Raw genomic sequence first — 7,171 nt, 5'->3', positions numbered from 1 at the left:
GAGTGTCTTATAATTTTCTGTGTACAGTTCTTTTGTCTCCTGAGGTAAGTTTATTCCTAGATATTTAATTGTTTTTGTTGCAATGGTGAATGGTGTTGATTCCTTAATTTTTCTTTCTGATTTTTCATTGTTAGTATGTAGAAATGCAAGTGATTTCTGTGTGTTGATTTTGTATCCTGCAATTTTGCTAAATTCACTGACTAGCTCTAGTAATTTTCTGATACTATCTTTAGGGTTTTCTATGTACAGTATCATGTCATCTGCAAACAGAGAGAGCTTTACTTCTTCTTTTCTGATCTGGATTCCTTTCATTTCTTTTTCTTCTCTGATTGCTGTAGCCAGGACTTCCAGAACTATGTTGAATAATAGTGCTAAAAGTGGACACCCTTGTCTTGTTCCTGATCTTAAGGGGAGTGCTTTCAGTTTTTCAACATTAAGAATAATGTTTGCTGTAGGCTTATCATGTATGGCCTTTACTATGTTAAAGTAGGTTCCTTCTAGCCCATTTTTTGAAAAGTTTTAATCATAAAGTGAAATCACTCAGTCATGTCCAACTCTTTGTGACCCCATGGAATGTAGCTTACCAGCCTCCTCTGTCCGTGGAATTTTCCAGGCAAGAGTACTGGAGGGGGTTGCCATTTCCTTCTCCAGGGGATCTTCCCAACCCAGGCATCAAACCTGGGTCTCCCTCATTGCAAGCAGATGCTTTACCATCTAACCCACCAGGGAAGCTTTAATCATAAATGAGTGCTGGATTTTGTCAAAGGCTTTTTATGCATCTATTGAGATTATCATGTGTTTTTTATCTTTCAATTTGTCAGTATGGTGCATCATATTGATTGATTTGCATATACTGAAGAATCCTTGCATCCCTGGAATAAACCCAACTTGATCATGGTGTATGAACTTTTTGATGTGTTGCTGAATCCTGTTTGTTAAAATTTCATTGAGGAGTTTTGCATCTATGTTCATCAGTGACATTGGCCTGTAGTTTTGTGTGTGTGTGTGTGTGTGTGTGTGTGTGTGTGTGTGTGTTGTCTTTGTCTGGTTTTGGTATCAGGGTGATGGTGGCCTAGTAGAATGAGCTTGGAAGAGTTCCTTCTTCTGCAATTTTTTGAAAGAGTTTTAGAAGGATAGGCATTAGCTCTTCTTTAAATGTTTGATAGAATTCTTCTGTGAAGCCATCTGGTCCTAGGCTTTTGTTTTTTGGGAGATTTTTTATCACAGCTTCAATTCAGTGCTTGTAATTGGGTTGTTCATATTTTCTATTTCTTCCTGGTTCAGCCTTGGAAGATTGAACTTTTCTAAGAATCTGTCCATTTCTTCTAGGTTATCCATTTTATTGCCATATGGTTGTTCATAATAGTCTTTTACAATCCTTTGTATTTCTGCATTGTCTGTTGTAACCTCTCCTTTTTCATTTCTAATTTTGTTGATTTGATTCTTCTCTCTTTTTTTCTTGATGAGTCTGGCTAAAGGTTTGTCAATTTTGTTCATCTTCTCAAAGAACCAGCTTTTAGTTTTATTAATCTTTACTACTGTTTTTTTTTTTCAATTCTTTTTCATTTATTTCTGCTCTGATCTTTATGATTTCTTTCCTTCAACTAATTTTTGTGTTTTTTTTGTTTTTTGTTCTTTTTTTTCCAGTTGTTTTAGGTTTAAAAGTAGGTTGTCTATTCAATGTTTTTCTTGTTTCTTGAGGAAGGATTGTATTGATATAAACTTCCCTCTTAGAACTGCTTTTGCTACATTCCATTGGTTTTGAGTTGTCATGTCTCCATTTTCATTTGTTTCTAGAAAATTTTTTATTTCCCTTTTGATTTCTTCAGTAACCTATTGGTCATTTAGAAACATATTGTTTAATCTCCACGTGTTTCTGTTTTTTACAGTTTTTTCTTGTAGTTGATATCTAGTCTCAAAGTGGTCAGAGATGTTTGATATGATTTCAATTTTCTTAAATTTACTGAGGTTTGATTTGTGACCCAAGATGTGGTCTATTCTGGAGAATGTTCCGTGTGCATTTGAGGAGAAGGTGTATTCTTCTGCATTTGAGTGGAATTTCCTCAAGATATCAATGAGATCCACCTCATCTAATGTATCATTTAAGACTTGTATTTCTTATTAACTTTCTGTTTTGATGATCTGTCCATTGGTGTGAATGGGGTGGTAAAGTCTGTGTTACTGTCAATTTCTCCTTTTATGTCTTTTAGTGTTTGTCTTATATATTTAGGTGCTCCTATGTTGGGTACATAGATATTTACAATTGTTGCATTTTCCTCTTGGATTGATCCCATGATTGTTATGTAGTGTCCTTCCTTATCTCTTGTAATATTTTTCATTTTAAGGTTTATTTTGTCTGATATGAGGATTGCTACTCCAGCTTGCTTTTGCTTCCCATTTGCATGGAATATATTTTTCCATCCTCTCACTTTCAGTCTATATATGTCTTGAGGCCTGACAGTTTCTTGTAGATGAAAGGTTGATGCTGAACCACGAAAAGACGCCAGGATTCTTGGCCTCTGGAGGAGAAGAATTCAATCTGGGGCCAAAGATGAGGGTTGATCTCTCAGAGCTTTTGTGTAACAAAGTTTTATTAAAGTATAAAGGAGATAGAGAAAGCTTCTGACATAGGCATCAGAAGGGGGCAGAAAGAGTACCCCCTTGCTAGTGTTAGCAATGGAGTTATATACTCTCCAATTAGTTATTACAGTGAATCAAAAGAATGTCTGGAGGTTGTAAAGACCTCACTAGACCTACTCCCATAATTTACATTTTAAGATAATAGGATTAGCCAGAATATTTTTTCCAGAGACTGTCCTCAAGCAGGATACATTATTGTTATATAATCCTAAGGAATGTAGAGAAGGGAAAAAAGTTTGTCTTTTCTTCCTCCTTGAGAATTCCAGACCCCTCTCTCCTTGGGGACCCCTGGACTTCTTATCAATCTGCCTAAGAATTGACTCTCTCATAGACAGCATATATATGGGTCTTGTTTTTGTATCCATTTAGCCAGTCTGTGTCTTTTGGTTGGAGCATTTAATACATTTACATTTAAAGCAATTATTGATATATATGTCCTTATTGCCATTTTCTTAATTGTTCGGGGTTGATTTTGTAGATCTTTTTCTTCTCTTGTATTTCTTGACTATATGAGTCCCTTTAAGATTTGTTGTAAAGCTGGTTTGGTGGTACTGAATTCTCTTAACTTTTACTTGTCTGAAAAGCTTTTTATTTCTCCATCAGTTTTAAATGAGATCCTTGTCAGGTACAGTAATCTTGGTTGTAGATTTTTTCCTTTCAGTACTTAATTTTTTTGTTGTTGTTTTTATTTATTTTTATTTTTTTCCATTTATTTTTATTAGTTGGAGGCTAATTACTTAACAATATTGTAGTAGTTTTTGTCATACATTGACATGAATCAGCCATGGATTTACATGTGTTCCCCATCCCGATCCCCCCTCCCACCTCCTTCTCTACCTGATCCCTCTGGGTCTTCCCAGTGCACCAGGCCTGAGCACTTGTCTCATGCATCCCACCTGGGCTGGTGATCTGTTTCACTATAGATAATATACATGCTGTTCTAATATACATGTTTCAATGCTGTTCTCTCGAAACATCCCACCCTCGCCTTCTCCCACAGAGTCCAAAAGTCTGTTCTGTACATCTGTGTCTCTTTTTCTGTTTTGCATATAGGGTTATCATTACCATCTTTCTAAATTCCATATATATGCTTTAGTATACTGTATTGGTCTTTATCTTTCTGGCTTACTTCACTCTGTATAAGGGGCTCCAGCTTCATCCATCTCATTAGAACTGATTCAAATGAATTCTTTTTAATGGCTGAGTAACATTCCGTGGTGTATATGTACCACAGCTTCCTTATCCATTCATCTGCTGATGGGCATCTAGGTTGCTTCCATGTCCTGGCTATTATAAACAGTGCTACAATGAACATTGGGGTGCATGTGTCTCTTTCAAATCTGGTTTCCTCAGTGTGTATGCCCAGAAGTGGGATTGCTGGGTCATATGGCAGTTCTATTTCCAGTTTTTTAAGAAATCTCCACACTGTTCTCCATAACGGCTATACAGTTTGCATTCCTATCAACAGTGTAAGAGGGTTCCCTTTTCTCCACACCCTCTCCAGCATTTATTGCCTGTAGACTTTTGGATAACAGCCATCCTGACTGGCGTGTAATGGTACCTCATTGTGGTTTTGATTTGCATTTCTCTGATAATGAGAGATGTTGAGCATCTTATGTGTTTGTTAGCCATCTGTATGTCTTCTTTGGAGAAATGTCTGTTTAGTTCTTTGGCCCATTTTTTGATTGGGTCATTTATTTTTCTGGAATTGAGCTGCAGGAGTTGCTTATATATTTTTTGAGATTAATCCTTTGTCTGTTTCTTCATTTGCTATTATTTTCTCCCAATCTGAGGGCTGTCTTTTCACCTTGCTTATAGTTTTCTTTGTAGTGCAAAAGCTTTTAAGTTTCATTAGGTCCCATTTGTTTATTTTTGCTTTTAATTCCAATATTCTGGGAGGTGGGTCATAGAGGATCTTGCTGTGATTTATGTCGGAAAGTGTTTTGCCTATGTTCTCCTTTAGGAGTTTTATAGTCTGGTCTTACATTTAGATCTTTAATCCATTTTGAGTTTATTTTTGAGTATGGTGTTAGAAAGTGTTCTAGTTTCATTCTTTTACAAGTAGTTGACCAGTTTTCCCAGCACCACTTGTTAAAGAGGTTGTCTTTTTTCCAATGTTTATTCTTGCCTCCTTTGTCGAAGATAAGGTGTTCATAGGTGCGTGGATTTATCTCTGGGCTTTCTATTCTGTTCCACTGATCTATATTTCTGTCTTTGTGCCAGTACCATACTGTCCTGATGACTGTGGCTTTGTAGTCCTTTCAGTACCTTAAATATATCCTGCCATCCCCTTCTGGCCTGTAGCTTTTCTGCTGAAAGAACAGCTGTTAAACTTATGGGGTTTCTCTTGTATGTTACTTGTTGCTTTTCCCTTGCTGCTTTTAATATTCTTTCTTTGTGTTTTGTCTTTGTTAGTTTGATTAGTATGTGTCTTGGCATGTTTCTCCTTGGGTATCCTGTATCAGACTCTTTCCACCCCTCGGACCTGATTGACTATTTCCTTTTCCATGTTGGGGAAATTTTCAACTATAATCTCTTCAAAAGTTTTCTCATATCCTTTCTTCTTCTCTTCTTCTTCTGGGATTCTTATAATTCAAATGTTGGTGCGTTTGATATTGTCCCAGAGGTCTCTGAGACTATCTTCAGTTCTTTTCATTCTTTTTACTTTATTTTGCTCTTCAGAAATTATTTCCATCATTTTATCTTCCAGCTCACTGATTTGTTCTTTTGCTTCAGATATTCTTCTATTTATCCCTTTTAGCACAATTTCAGCAATTCTGTTGTTTGTCTCTGTATGTTTAGCCTTTAATTCTTCTAGGTCTCTGTCAGTTGATTCTTGCATTTTCTCCATTCTGTTTTCAAGGTTGTTGATCATCTTCACTATCATTATTCTGAGTTATTTTTTAGGTAGTTTGCATATTTCCTCCTCATTTACTTGGACTTCTGTGTTTCTAGTTTGTTCCTTCATTTGTGTAGTATTTCTCTGCATTTTCATTATTATTATTTTTTTAACCTATTGTGGTTGAGGTCTCCTTTTCCCAGGCTTCAAGGATGAATTCTTTCTTCCCTTTGGTTTCTGCCCTCCTAAGGTTGGTCCAGTGGTTTGTGTAAGCTTCATATAAGGTGAGATTTGTGCTGAGCTTCCCCCCACCCACCCTCACCCACGATAGGCAAGGCTGAGTGAGGTGCTAATCCTGCCTGCTGATGACTGGGTTTGTATTTTTGTTTTGTTTGTTGTTTAGATGAGGAGTCCTGCAGAGGGTGATACTGGTGGTTGGGTGATGCTGAGTCTTGTATTCAAGAGGTTTCCTTGGTGTAAGTTCTCACTATTTGATACTCCCTAGGGTTAGTTCTCTGGTAGTCTAGAGTCCTGGGGTCAGTGCTCCCACTCCAAATGCTCAGGGCTTGATCTCTGGTCAGGAACAAATATTCCACAAGCAATTTGGTATGGCATTAAGTGATTTTAAAACAAATATCCAAAAATGAGAAACCAAAGATGAACCCCAGACAAATGGCAGTTACTAAATGAGGCAAATAATAATTAAAATAATGGAATGTCACATCTCTTCTGATTATACAGAGGAAGTGAGAAATAGATTCAAGGGACTAGATCTGACAGACAGAGTGCCTGATGAATTATGGACGGAGGTTCGTGACATTGTACAGGAGACAGGGATCAAGACCATCCCAAAGAAAAAGAAATGCAAAAAGGCAAAATGGCTGTCTAAGGAGGCCTTACAAATAGCTGTGAAAAGAAGAGAAGCGAAAAGCAAGAGAGAAAAGAAAAGATATAAGCATCTGAATGCAGAGTTCTAAAGAATAGCAAGGGGAGATAAGAAAGCCTTCCTCAGTGATCAGTGCAAAGAAATAGAGGAAAGCAATAGGATGTGAAAGACGAGAGAGCTCTTTAAGAAAATTAGAGATACCAAGGGAACATTTCATGCAAAGATGGGCTCTAATAAAGGACAGAAATGATAGGGACCTAACAGAAGCAGAAGATATTAAGAAGAGGTGGCAAGAATACACAGAAGAACTGTTAAAAAAAAAAAAGATCTTCACAACCCAGATAATCACGATGGTGTGATCACTGACCTAGAGCCAGACATCCTGGAATATGAAGTCAAGTGGGCCTTAGGAAGCATCACTACAAACAAAGCAAGTGGAGGTGATGGAATTCCAGTTGAGCTATTTCAAATCCTAAAAGATGACGCTGTGAAAGTGCTGCACTCAATATGTCAGCAAATTTGGAAAACTCAGCAGTGGCCACAGGACTGGAAAAGCTCAGTTTTCATTCCAATCCCAAAGAAAGGCAATGCCAAAGAATGCTCAAACTACCACACAATTGCTCTCATCTCACACGCTAGTAAAGTAATGCTCAAAATTCTTCAAGCCAGGCTTCAGCAATACATGAACCATGAACTTCCAGATATTCAAGCTGGTTTTAGAAAAGGTAGAGGAACCAGAGATCAAATTGCCAACATCTGCTGGATCACCGAAAAAGCAAGAGAGTTCCAGAAAAACATCTATTTCT

The sequence above is a fragment of the Cervus canadensis genome, chromosome 2 (assembly GCF_019320065.1).
Source record: "Cervus canadensis isolate Bull #8, Minnesota chromosome 2, ASM1932006v1, whole genome shotgun sequence".
Taxonomy (NCBI): Eukaryota; Metazoa; Chordata; class Mammalia; order Artiodactyla; family Cervidae; genus Cervus; species Cervus canadensis.
The sequence above is the reverse complement of the archived record's forward strand: the minus strand, read 5'-3'. Positions refer to the sequence as shown.